At 47.8% G+C, this 13,570-nt stretch overlaps 1 protein-coding gene across 1 annotated transcript in view; it reads right to left on the reverse strand.

Annotated features, from left to right (window-relative positions):
• Window positions 1–13,298, reverse strand: part of GPRC5B (G protein-coupled receptor class C group 5 member B) — a 45,675-nt gene extending 32,377 nt beyond the window's left edge. Inside the window, exon 1 of the mRNA XM_044302709.1 lies at window positions 13,039–13,298. The gene's annotated coding sequence lies outside the window, so the exon portion shown is untranslated. The remainder of the gene's footprint in view (window positions 1–13,038) is intronic.
• Window positions 13,299–13,570: the final 272 nt, after the last annotated feature.

Raw genomic sequence — 13,570 nt, forward strand, 5'->3', positions numbered from 1 at the left:
TCACCCAGGACGTGGCATATGTAGAAGTGGTCAGTTAGAAGCAACCGGACATGTTTAAAGCGGTCATCCCATCAGGACTCCCCTCCATGAGTGTGATGCCCTATCTGTCAGCAGATTTGTACCTATGAATCTTACCTGTTCCATGTGCTCTTGGCAGCTGAAGACATCTGCGTTGGTGCCATGTTCATATATGTGCCCACATTGCTGGGAAAAATGATGTTCTACTATATGCAAATGAGCCTCTAGGAGCAATGGGGGCGTTGCCATTACACCTAGAGGTCCTGCTCTCTCTCTGCAGCTGCCGCGCCCTCTGTACTCTGACAGGGCCAGGCAGTGTAAACATGATCTCACCTGACTTTGTTAATCAAAGTGCAGAGGGTGTAACAGTTGCAGAGAGCGGAGCCTCTAAGTGCAATGGCAATGCCCCCGTTGCTCATTTGCATATATTAAAACATTAGTTTTCTCAGCAATGCGGGCACATAGGAACATGGGACCAACACAGATGCCTTTGCTGCCAAGCGCACATGTAACAGGTCAGCCAGTGTCCTAGGTGCAAATCTGCTGACAGATGCCCTTTAAAGTCCTCACCCCTTTAGAAGTGAAGGTGCGCACAAAAGAACACTTCAGACCACAAATTAGATAATCACAGAAATCGCTGCACTGCTTTTTGAAAGATGCAAAGCGAGTCACATTTATTTAATCCATGTAACACAATCTGTGCAACAACGTTACATCTTTTTCTTAGCATAAATCAAGAAATCAGTCCCCAAAAGACCTTTATAAAGCCAAATCTGAATACGGTGTGAACAAGGAGTAGAGCGGGGAGTAACCGCCCCCAGTGCGGCGAGAGAATAGGCCGTTACTGGAATCAGCGCTCCTAAGGAGACCTCGTGCATGGTGGTTGAGCTGTCCTGTGATCTCGCAAGGTTCATACCTTATAATAGTAGAGATTGCGAATGGCGACATCCATTTTGAATACCGTATACCTGGAAGGTTGCTGCAGCTTTGCCGTTGTCTACACCTCATCGTAATATGATCCTGATTAAAGCCTTGACCTAGTATGGACCGGTACATGTATAGTGGTACGTATTCCAAAGACATACTGATAGGGAACTTGGAATGTGAGCCCCATTGGGGACAGGGTGATGCCAATGTCTGTAAGCGTTGCGGAATATGTCAGCGATATATATACGTGAATAAAAAAGGTATAATCTACGAATTCAGCTCTGCTATCTGGATGGCAAGTATTGGAATGGACACCACCAAAAATAGGTATAAAAGATAGAAATCAAAGGCAAAAGCAGTGAACATGAGAGTTCTGAGCCCCTTATGTAACAAGTGGCAAAGTGTCACAAAGCGCAATCCGTGTCACAGTGGGTGATATTTACAGCGTTTCGGCAAGAAATAAATTATCAGGAGCGGTGACAAATACATCAGCGCTGCATCCTGAATCCCTCCAGAGAGGTGTGTTAACTGTGAACGATGCAGCTTCTTGTCGCAGACATCTGCTCCCAATGTGATGAATAACAAAGGCTGCTTAGTATTCAGCCTAAGGACTGAAACCCCCACCATTTCTCCCGAACCTTTCTACCCTGCATAATAAGACTGAATCTGGGATTGTAGAAGCTATAGGAAGGCTGACCCCTGTGCTCAGCGGGGTAGGAGCCGGGCAGACTCATCAATTGTGCCCTAGGATGCAGATGTATGGACGCTCTGCATAAATATCTAATATAATGAGGGATTCCACCCCCCACGGCGAGATTAAATACGTCTATAGGTTGGTTAATTCTGCGATAATGAACCGCCCAGGAAATCAGATTTTGCTGCAAATATCCTTTTTTATTTAAACCACATCCTATAGATGGTAGGCTATGGCGAGGGTTCTGCAGGTCACCTATTCTGTCACCACATGGCTGGAAGATAAATGTTCCATTGCAAAAAAATATATATATACGTTTTTGCTGATCTCTGCGAATTCTCATTTTAAAGAGGACCTGTCCCCTCTCCTGACATGTCTGTTTTAGTAACACTTCTGTATTCTGTCATGTGCCATTCCTTTATTATTCCTGCTAGAAGCTAAGAATAAATCACTAGCAGTTTGCAATGAAGGTCCAGGTGGAGGTTAACAGTTGGGGGCGTGTTCCTGCACAGTCTGACACCGGCAGCAACGATTGGCTAGTGTTAGACTGTGCAGGGACACACCCCCAAAGGGTGGCACCCACCTGGACCATCACTTCAAACTGCTAGTAATTCATTCATAGCTTCTAGAAAGAATAATAAAGGAATGGCACATCATAGAGTCATAAAAATACATGCTCAAGAATTGTTATTATAGGGGGGTGATGCGGTTACCCAACCTGGCTGTGAATATCTAGGAGGAATAACTGAGGAACGGGACAACAAGATTTATAAAAACAGATGCTTTTGCATTTTTAATTCAAGAATTTACTAAAATACGGTAGGCTCCTTTCACATCTGCGTTCTTGCTGCATCCGGCAGGGTTCAGCAAAAAAAAAAAAAAAAAAACGCTTTCGTTAGGATAATACAACCATCTTCATCTGTTTTATGAACGGATCCGGTTGTATTATCTCTAAAATAACCAAGACGGATCCGGCAATCAACCCACTGTAAGTCAATAGGGGCCGGATCCGTTTTCTTTTGTGTCCGAGAAAACGGATCCGTCACCATTAATTTACATTGCGTTTCACTGGATCTGTCTTGCTCTGGGCCACAACGGGGCAACAAGTGCAGGATTTGCTCCCCTATATATATATATATATATATACACACACGACTGCATGTGGGTTTGAGCACCTCCTGCTAATACCACGCCATTCTTTTTCAATCTGTCTTGCTCCGCATCCCAGGATGCACTTAAAACGCTGCTTTTTTTTTCAGCGGTTTTCTGTCCGGCATGGGAACGCAACCAAATGGAACGCAATGCATTCTGGTGCACTCCGTTCCCTTCAGTTCAGTTTTGTCCCCATTGACAATGAATGGGGACAAAACTGAAGCGTTTTTCTTCGGTATTGAGATCCTATGACGGATCTTAATATTAGAAAGGAAAAATCGCAAATGTGAAAGTAGCCATAGACATGTCAAGAGAGCTGACAGATCCTCTTTAGGGCTGCTGCCTCCTATGTCTACTGCAAATACACTAACTTGTATAGATGGAATCAACTATCTAAGGGTGCATTCACATCCGTGATCAGAAATTCACCGTACCCGGCATAGCCGTGAAATTATGTAAATCGCCGGATCACCATTGACTATAATGGGATCTAACTGGGATCAGGTCCGTTTCCTGCAGAAATGCAGGCTTTCAGTGTGACAAAAAGTTGTGCACGCAGGGCTTTTTGTCCGGTCGAAAGCTGGCATTGATGCCGGAAACCGGCTGGATCCCTGTTGGACTCTCTCATAGTCAATGGGTATTCAGCGGTTCATGGCATCATCCTGCCGGATTTCTGAACGTGAACCTAGCGTTACAGTGAATACGCCATAACCCATATATTACACATTTACTTGTATCTCTGCCTAGTTTATAAAAATAAAATGTAAAAGCCCCTTCCAGGGGGGAAGCCAGGCATCAATGTGACCTCCTCTGCTCCTCACTGATAACATCAGAGGAATGTATGAATGGTTGTCCTTGGCACACCTGCAAAATCATTTCAGCACCGATCCTTTAAAGAAATATTTGCAGAATGTCGCAACCCAGAATATCCGTGACAAGTGGAAGACGCAAGGTTCCTGCAGCACAGAGACCCGAGAACATGACACCTAACTCCATCATTTATGGTCCATCTGCACAATGCATGGCAAATCCTAAAGATGAAATAAGGGAAAACCCAATGGGGGCTGACTCTATGCCCACCAGGGTACCAGAGGATCCTCCGGTGGGACCAAGCCCTAACAATAACGGACCCCCCAAAAAACAGGGCCACCCATTAGTTGCTTATAAAGATGCTTTACGGAATTGTCCCAAAGAATCGCTTTGTGATGAATGACTTCGTCACAGCGCATTTCTTTGTAAAAAGCAGGTGCAATGAGAGGGAATTGCGCCTCCCCATCATTGAACCCCTCAGATGCCGCGTTCATCGCTGAGATTCAAATGAAAGAATTTTAGTGGTTGATAATAAAAAAAATAAAAAATTTTAATTGTTCTGTCCTCATCCATTTAATCGCAAAGAGGCCGCCGCAGCCATCTTGCTTGAAGATCCAGCGTGGCATGTGATGACGTCATCACGCTAGCTGGCGTTGTGATGTCATACGTCACCGCGCAAGAGATTTCGTGCAGGACTCTCAAGTAAAATGTCCGCGGCCGCTCAAATGGATGATTAGGCAAGTACTAAAAACTGTCTACATCACTTAGTAAGGCCTCATGCACGCGACCGTAGTTCGGGTCTGCATCCAAGCCGCAGTTTTGGCGGCTCGGATGCGGGCCCATCCACTTCAATAGGGCCGCAAAAGATGCGGACAGCACTCCGTATGCTGTCCGCATCTGTTGCACCGTTCCGTGGCCCCGCCAAAAAAATATAACATGTCCTATTCTTGTCCGTTTTGCGGACAAGAATAGGCATTTCTACAATGGGCCGCCCGTTCCGCAAATTGCGGAAGGCACACGGGCGGCTTCTGTTTTTTGCAGATCAGCGGTTTTCGAACCGCAAAAAACGGCACAGTCATGCGCATGAGGCCTAAAGATGTTGCAAAGCATGGACGTCATTTGTGCAAATTTGCAACAATTTGCACTTTGATTAGATTTGATCAGTCCATGCGCCTAGAAAGAAATCTATGGCAGTGCAGAGCTGCTGTAGATTTCTGTCTTCATTTCCTCCAGAAAACTGATTACGGCTGCTGGTCACGCCCCTTCGCTTGCCAAAATCAGGCACAAAGAAGAAGAGAAATCTCCCCATAGTGTTCTTGTAGGACCCTACCAATTTTGATAAGATCAATTCTATATTTCTTAGAACATGTGGGAAATCACAGATTAGACCAATTACAGACCTCGCAAGGGTCCCTCTTTTCGACCCAAGTCCGTCTTTGCTCCTTAAATATCCCTCTTTTTGATCGGAGATATAGATTTACATTATTACATTCACAATACTGACCCAGAAGGTGTTTGTCTGGTTCCTCTCTGTATATTTGAGCCCATCTTGTATATTATTTCATTATTTGATGCAGTTGGGATTTTAGGAATTTCTAGATTCAGATTATTTTTACCATTTCGTAAGAGAAAACTATTGACGGCTATAGAAATGCAGGAACGATGGATCTTTCACACAATGAACCATATGTGTCCCTGTTTCACCATCCAAAAAGTTGGGAGGTATGCAATTCAATTTTTAATTGATCTGATCCTTCATTTACCCTGAGATAGGCACCAGATGTGCCCGGCAGCCACTTATCTCCGTCCCTAGAACTGCCATACATGCTTTGCCTTGCTAATTGGGCTCATGAAGACCACTCCTTCTCTAAAGATAGCAGTTATGGGGCTCCGCCACTCTTGGCTCCTGCAGCTGATATTGCTGGGTGAAGCCATGCTGGGCACACATTTTGCCAGCAATGGGCACTGCAAGGGAAAGTAGTATTACATGGTGGTCATTCACTCTTACGTAGTGCCCCTCTGCTTACACCTTGCACCTCCCATAAGGGTCTTCTAGGATTCTAGTCAGGGGCGGACTGGGCCGGGGGGCAGGGGGGCAATTGCCCCCCGGGCCTCCCTGGCTTGCTGTCAGGGGCGGACTGGGCCTCCCTGGCTTGCTGTCCCGGCCGGCCGGCCGGGCCGGAATGAACTGCCACTTTAAGCCAGGGAGACGGGGAGCAGGGGAGGCGTGTTGCCGGCAGCCTATCAGACAGGCCGCCGGACCGGCGCAGGCGGCGCGATGACGTCATCGGCGCGATGACGTCATCGCGCCACCTGCGCCGGTCCTGCGGCCTGACTGAGCCGCTGCGCTGCCGTAAAGTGATTAGATCTGTGCTGGCTGGAGGCGGGACCGGAGTATTCCAGAGAAGCAGGGAGGTAAGTATAAGTCTGACTGACATTTTTTTTTTTTTTCTTCTTTATTTCTGTCCCTATCTGGCTACTGGCCCTGGGCCTGGCACTTTATGAGGGGGGTGGGGGGCACAATCTGGCTAGTGGCTACTCCTGGCACATTAGTGGGGGCCCCTATCTGGCTACTCCTGGCACATTAGTGGGGGGCCCTATCTGGCTACTGGCACATTAGTGGGGGGCCTATGGCTACTGGCACATTATGGGGGGGCTATGGGTACTGGCACATTATGGGGGACCTATGGCTACTGGCACATTAGGGGGGCCTATGGCTACTGGCACATTATGGAGGGGCTATGGGTACTGGCACATTATGGGGGACCTATGGCTACTGGCACATTATGGGGGACCTATGGCTACTGGCACATTATGGGGGGCCTATGGCTACTGGCAGATTATAGGGGGGCTATGGCTACTGGCAGATTATAGGGGGGCCTATGGCTACTGGCACATTATAGGGGGGGCTATGGCTACTTGCACATTATATGGGGGGGCTATGGCTACTGGCACATTATGGGGGACCTATGGCTACTGGCACATTATGGGAGGCCTATGGCTACTGGCAGATTATAGGGGGGGGGGCCTATGGCTACTGGCAGATTATAGGGGGGGGCATATGGCTACTGGCAGATTATAGGGGGACCTATGGCTACTGGCAGATTATAGGGGGGCCTATGGCTACTGGCAGATTATAGGGCGGCCAATGGCAACTGGCAAATTATAGGGGGACTATGGGCTGATGGCAGATTATAGGGGGACTATGGGCTGATGGCAGATTATGGGGGCCCTATGGCTACTGGCACATTATGGGGGGCCTATGGCTACTGGCACATTATGGGGGGCCTATGGCTACTGGCACATTATGGGGGGCCTATGGCTACTGGCACATTATGGGGGGCCTATGGCTACTGGCACATTATAGGGGGGCCCTATGGCTACTGGCACATTATAGGGGGGCCCTATGTGGCTACTGGCACATTAGTGGGGGGGGGCTATGGCTACTGGCACATTAGTGTGGGGGCTATGGCTACTGGCACATTAGTGGGGGGGCTATGGCTACTGGCACATTAGTGGGGGGGCTATGGCTACTGGCACATTAGTGGGGGGCTATGGCTACTGGCACATTATAGGGGGGCCTATGGCTACTGGCACATTATAGGGTGGCCCTCTTTGGGTACTGGCACATTATAGTGGAGGGGGCCTATAGCTACTGGCACATTATAGGTGGGCTCTATCTGGCTACTGGCACATTATAGGGGGGCCCTATATGGCTACTGGCACATTATAGGGGGCCCTATCTGGCTACTAGCACATTATAGGGGGCACTATGGGGACATTAGCTCAACTGGGGATATTACAAGGGGGTATTTTGTGCACTGTCTATTATAAGGAAAATTTATTTCTACTGGGGGGGGGGGGGCATTATGGTGGGTTTTATTACTCCCCCATGGTATGACCCCCTAGTAGCAGCACCAGCCTCTCCCTGCTCTGCTATCCCTCTGCCCCTTCTCCAAATCCTTATTATGAAATCTTTCTCATTAGGATAAAACACAACATCAGCTCCGCCGAGCCCCCGACCAAAGTGTGGAAGTGGTGTCCGAGATCCCCAAGGGTCAAGTAACTGTAAGTTTTCAAATAAAATATGTTTATGTTATACACATATAGCCTACACTGTGCCACACAATATACAGTTTCTCCTGCAAAAGTCATCAAGTGTCATGGGGGGGACACAGAGCAGCGCCCAGCGGGGAGGAGAGAATACACGGATGCAACACTGTATCAGCCAGAAAATTACACTTTCGGCATTATACCAAAAATGCCATTTTCGGCTGATATGTTTCGGCGGCCGATATATCGGAGCATGCCTAGTTTATTTTGTTTTACTGTGTTGTAATTTACATGGCTGACGAAAGTGGCAAGGGGGGGGTCAGGAGGAGGCAGGGGAAATGGGAAAGCAGGAGGGGGGCTCAGTGGGCCTCTGGGTGTTACTTGCCCCCTGGGCCAAAAGTTGCCAGTCAGCCCCTGATTCTAGTCCTACCTAGGTATGCAGCAACTTCCCCCTCTCCATTGCCTTACTGCTTCATATAACATTGCAATTTGTAGGTGCGTTGGGTGACCACTCCAGTAGAAGCTATAATGGTGGCCACACTGGTTGTCACCCAGTTTTTGCAAAGGAAATACAACGGAACACAAGGAGACTCTTTAAATGTGGTTTCCAGGTGTTAAATATGGATGGCCTATTCTCAGGAAAGATCATCAATATCATACTGGTGGGGGTCCGACTCCTGGCACCCCTGACCATCAGCTGTTTGAAGAGACGGAGCGCCATGGTGTCTTCCTAGGCCTGTGACATCACATTCATTGGTCACGTGGCCTAGGTGAAGCTCATACCATTCAAGTGAATAGGCCTGAGCTGCAATACCAAGCATGACCACTATACAAGGTATGGCGCAGTGCCTGGTAAGCAGAGAGGAGGCCAGGGGTGCCTGGGGTGGAACCTCAACCAATCATCAGGTATTGATGACCTACCCCGAGTCCAGTTCAGGGGTCAGCGACCTTCGGCACTCCAACCGTTGTGAAACTACAGTTCTGAGAAGAGCAGAGCAAGTATGCATGCTGGGAGTTGTAGTTTTTGCAACAGCCGCAGTGCCGGAGGTTGCCTACCCCTGCCCTAGTTCATCAATATAAAACCCCTTTAACCCTATAGTATGCAATGCCTCTATATCAAAGAATGACATATTCACAAATATTGACGCTAAATACAATAATAAAACAATATAAAGTAACTTAGTGATAACATAAACAATAAATAATCAGGTCAGACAGATTCCACCTCACAGAAACCATCCACTTCATCAAGCACCAACAGCTCCAACTTCAGATGGAGTTCTCCCAGACGTCAGGGGCCCCTCCGCTTCTGCTGAACACCGAGATTTATGACAAAGGCCCTTGGAGCCATTTTATATGATTAGCTCATTAAGGTTGTTTTAGCATTTTAGGAGGCCAGGGGTAACTTAATCTCCTCTTGACCTCCTGTTCTGGAACCATTTAACCTCTGCCACATGTCAGGGGCAGGCACACAAGGGGTAAGTGTATTAGCCTTCAACACAACAGCGCCCTGTCATTGTAACCTGACAAGTAAATGGCGGTCTTCCGACTCCAGATCCTGCTGAAAGCTTTCCAGCGGCAGCCAGAAGGAACCAGTTGGGTCAACAATGGTCCTTGCAAAATTTTCCAGTGCAGTGCAAAAAGCTGCACGTTGGCCTACGGTGAATATATAGATTCTGGACGTCGGCTTGTTAAGAAAGAAGGGGTCTTAGGTCTTCATACACAGTAACAGTACCCCTGGTCCAGACTGAGGTGGTGGCTCCACTGGCACAGTCACATTATGTCTAATTTATCAGTCGGGCATGTGAGGACCGCCGTATAATATCAGCTTAGCACGTCGCAGGGTACTGGCCTCTCATTGAGGAGACTCGGCAGCATATGGAGACTTATTTTCAGGCAATGCTTCATGGGAAAGAAAACAACAACATGCAAACTAGCTCATATCACCAGCACCGCATTCTGACGGATTCCATACGAATTGGATCCCACGTTACAGAGGTAGTCTAACCTCACCGAGGCACCATATGGCAGCACACTGAGTAAGGACTGTGCAGGGGCTCCTTGCGCCACCATACATCTATATCTGAGCCCTTAGGCGACTTTCACACTTGCGTTGTTAATTCTGGGATTGAGATCCGGCAGAGGATCTCAATACCGGAATTAAACAGATCGGTTTTCAATTTGGACATCAGGATGCAGCCGTTCCGTTAGGACGCGGTTGTGTGAAATCAGAACGGGAAAAAACGGATCCGTCACTAAATGCATTAAAAATCAATAGTTGATGGATCCGTTTTTTTAGGCTCTTAAAAAAATGCATCCGCCATCATTGACTTACATAATTTTCAGTGCCATGTCTGTTTTTTTTCCAGTTTTTTATGACAGAAAAAAAAAAAAAAAAAAAACTAACTAACTTGCAGCGGTTTTGTGTCCGATCACAAAACGGAAGACATCCTGCTGCACCCTGACCGCATCTCTTTCCATTCAGAATGAACGAGGACTAAACGGAATTTTTTTTCCCCGGTATTGGGATCCTCTGCCGGATCGGATTACCGGAAAACAACAACACAAGTGTGAACGTCACTTTAGGGTCAATCCCATACAGACCTGGTACAACCATAGCGCGCAAACCCGGCCCGAAACTATAAACTCATTTTCTGCTCGATCAGGACCCAATAGCGTAAAGTCAACCAAATGTCTGTTTCTGGGTTCTCACCCCTCATCAGTACAGGGCAGGATACTGGCTTGCCGAGCATAGCCCACTTTGTATTACAGGGGTATTCCCATCTCAGACGTTGATGACAATTCGCTAGGATATGCCAACAGATAGGTCAGATGTGTGCGGGTCCCACCTCTGGGAACGGAGAAGTAAAGGGGAGCACCTTGTGCTTGCGCAGCCTCTTCTCCATTCATCGCTATAGGAGATCCTAAAAGAAACGAGTGAGTGCGCTCGGTTATTTTCGGAAGTCCCATGGCATTGAATGGAGAGCGCACTGCACATGCATGCCCACTTGCTACTAAGCCAATGCTCGGCTATTTTCAGAAGTCCCATACCGGTGGCCTCACATGCGCGGCAGCTCTCCCTTTCAGGGGACAGTTTCTGGAGATAGGAGCAGGTCCCAGAGGTGGGACCCGCACCTCTCTGACATTGACGGCATATCCTAGAGCTATGCCACTAAGGCTGGGTTCACACCTGAGCGTTTTACAGCGCGTTCCTACGCACTGTGAAACGCTCAACAAGGAGAAACCAATGCTTCCCTATGGGAATGGTTCTCACCTGGGCGTTTTAGAGCGCGTACGATCGCGCTGTAAAACGCCCGACGCGACAATGGGCGTTCGCTTGTCTCTGTATGCGCGATTGCAAACGCCGGTACAATCGCGCATACAGAGCGCTCTATCGCGAACCCAGCGTTATATCTAAAATGGGAGTACCCCTTTAATACACAACTACGTGAACCTATTACATGGCATACAGCCGTTATAGGGCCTCTTACCCGTGTATGCAGCCGCCTGTACCGCCATATGCCTGCCGTTTCGTAAAACGCATAAAGATGTATTCTGACGGATTCCGTATGAATTGAATCCCACATTCCAGGGGTATTCTAACCTTATTGGAGCACCATATGGCAGCACACAGAGTAGGGACTGCGCAGGGACTCCTCGTACCACCGTCCATGTATATTTCAATCCCCATACAGTCTTGATACAACCATAGTGTGCAAACTGTCCAAAAACATTAAAAACTATAAACTCATTTTCTATTCGATCAGGACCCAATAGCGTAAAATCACCCAAACGTCTCATAAACACAGTAAATGCGATGACGTGATTGATCTTTATTCACACACTAAGAACCCACGGCGGGTTTGTTCAATGGGCCCCCCAGCGACGGATCATTCTCCGCTACGTCACGATTAGTGTACAATCACAATGTAAAACACGTCGACGACTCACCGATCCTATCAGATTTTTTTGTATTGTTTTTCATAGTATTGCATTGTTATGTCTGTAGTCAGCGCCATAGTGAGCGTCGCTCAGTCTTTTCTGCCCCTTCTTGGAGTAGTTTCTGTGCACTGCGCACTACGCAGGGTATATCCCTGGCTTAGTAATGAGTGTGGATATGTAGCCTCACATCCCCATGGGACATGCCTGACACCCCAGATCATCTCCTCACTATAGGGCGGTATTTTTTTTACCCTGGTTCTCTCCTTACACATGACCCTAAGAATAAGCCCTGCTGCGTATAGATCCTGTCCAGCCACACGCATTTTACATTCATCCAATCTTCCTCATTCACAGTGTCAACTCCAGCGGTAATTACTAGCGGCTTATTTCCAACCATGAGCATATGGAAGACGGCTTAACCCCTCTGTACCCGACAGACGTAGCAGAGCCGATTTTGACATCTCACATCATGTAGAAGCATTACTGATTGCACAGGGACATGTCCTGGGGAGCTGAATCAAATGACAAACCCAGCTCTGCTGCAACTGTCCATGCATGCTATAGGATATTCATCTATACATCAGCTCAGGCACAGGAGCACATGCATGCCATAGGATATTCATCTATACATCAGCTCAGGCACAGGAGCACATGCATGCCATAGGATATTCAGCTATACATCAGCTCAGGCACAGGAGCACATGCATGCCATAGGATATTCAGCTATACATCAGCTCAGGCACAGGAGCACATGCATGCCATAGGATATTCAGCTATACATCAGCTCAGGCACAGGAGCACATGCATGCCATAGGATATTCAGCTATACATTAGCTCAGGCACAGGAGCACATGCATGCTATAGGATATTCATCTATACATCAGCTCAGGCACAGGAGCACATGCATGCCATAGGATATTCATCTATACATCAGCTCAGGCACAGGAGCACATGCATGCCATAGGATATTCAGCTATACATCAGCTCAGGCACAGGAGCACATGCATGCCATAGGATATTCAGCTATACATTAGCTCAGGCACAGGAGCACATGCATGCTATAGGATATTCATCTATACATCAGCTCAGGCACAGGAGCACATGCATGCCATAGGATATTCATCTATACATCAGCTCAGGCACAGGAGCACATGCATGCCATAGGATATTCAGCTATACATCAGCTCAGGCACAGGAGCACATGCATGCCATAGGATATTCAGCTATACATTAGCTCAGGCACAGGAGCACATGCATGCCATAGGATATTCAGCTATACATTAGCTCAGGCACAGGAGCACATGCATGCCATAGCATATTCAGCTATACATTAGCTCAGGCACAGGAGCACAGGCATGCTTGGATGTATCAGCTATGTTTACAGTTACTATAGGAATGATACTTTATGTGATACATTGTTGCAGGATGTATAGGGAACTTACACTTAGATGGAAGTCTGATGTGCAGGCAGCTCCAGGTCTCAGTCACATCTCTGCATTTTTAGCTGGGACCCCAATGCACTGATTCCCCCACCCCCCAGTCCAGGGTAACAATCCTTTAAGGTGATGCTGTAGATTAGAAGGTCCTGGATGTCCTTGTCTGGTATGCACCCACATGGGCAGCCTGTGCCCCCTCCTGCCCAGTACTGAGAGCCTTGCACAGACCCTCACTAAATGCTGACACCTCTTACTGCAGTACCAGAGCCTCTGCTGCTGCTGGCCCCGCCCCCCGTCCAGAACCACGCCTCCCCTGTGATGTAGTCACCTTCATGCCCATGTGAAGCAGCTCAGGCTTTTGTTTGTTGTTGCCAGTGAGAGGATAGCTGCTGCATGCCATCTTCACTGCTGTCTGGGCACAGCACCTTCTGTCACTCCCAGTTCAGGGTGGAATTTGTGGACTGAGATTTTGGCCTCATGCACACGACCGTTGTTTCATTCTGTGTCCGTTGTTCCGTTTTTCGTGATTTTCTACGGA

The sequence above is a fragment of the Bufo gargarizans genome, chromosome 8 (genome assembly GCF_014858855.1).
Source record: "Bufo gargarizans isolate SCDJY-AF-19 chromosome 8, ASM1485885v1, whole genome shotgun sequence".
Taxonomy (NCBI): Eukaryota; Metazoa; Chordata; class Amphibia; order Anura; family Bufonidae; genus Bufo; species Bufo gargarizans.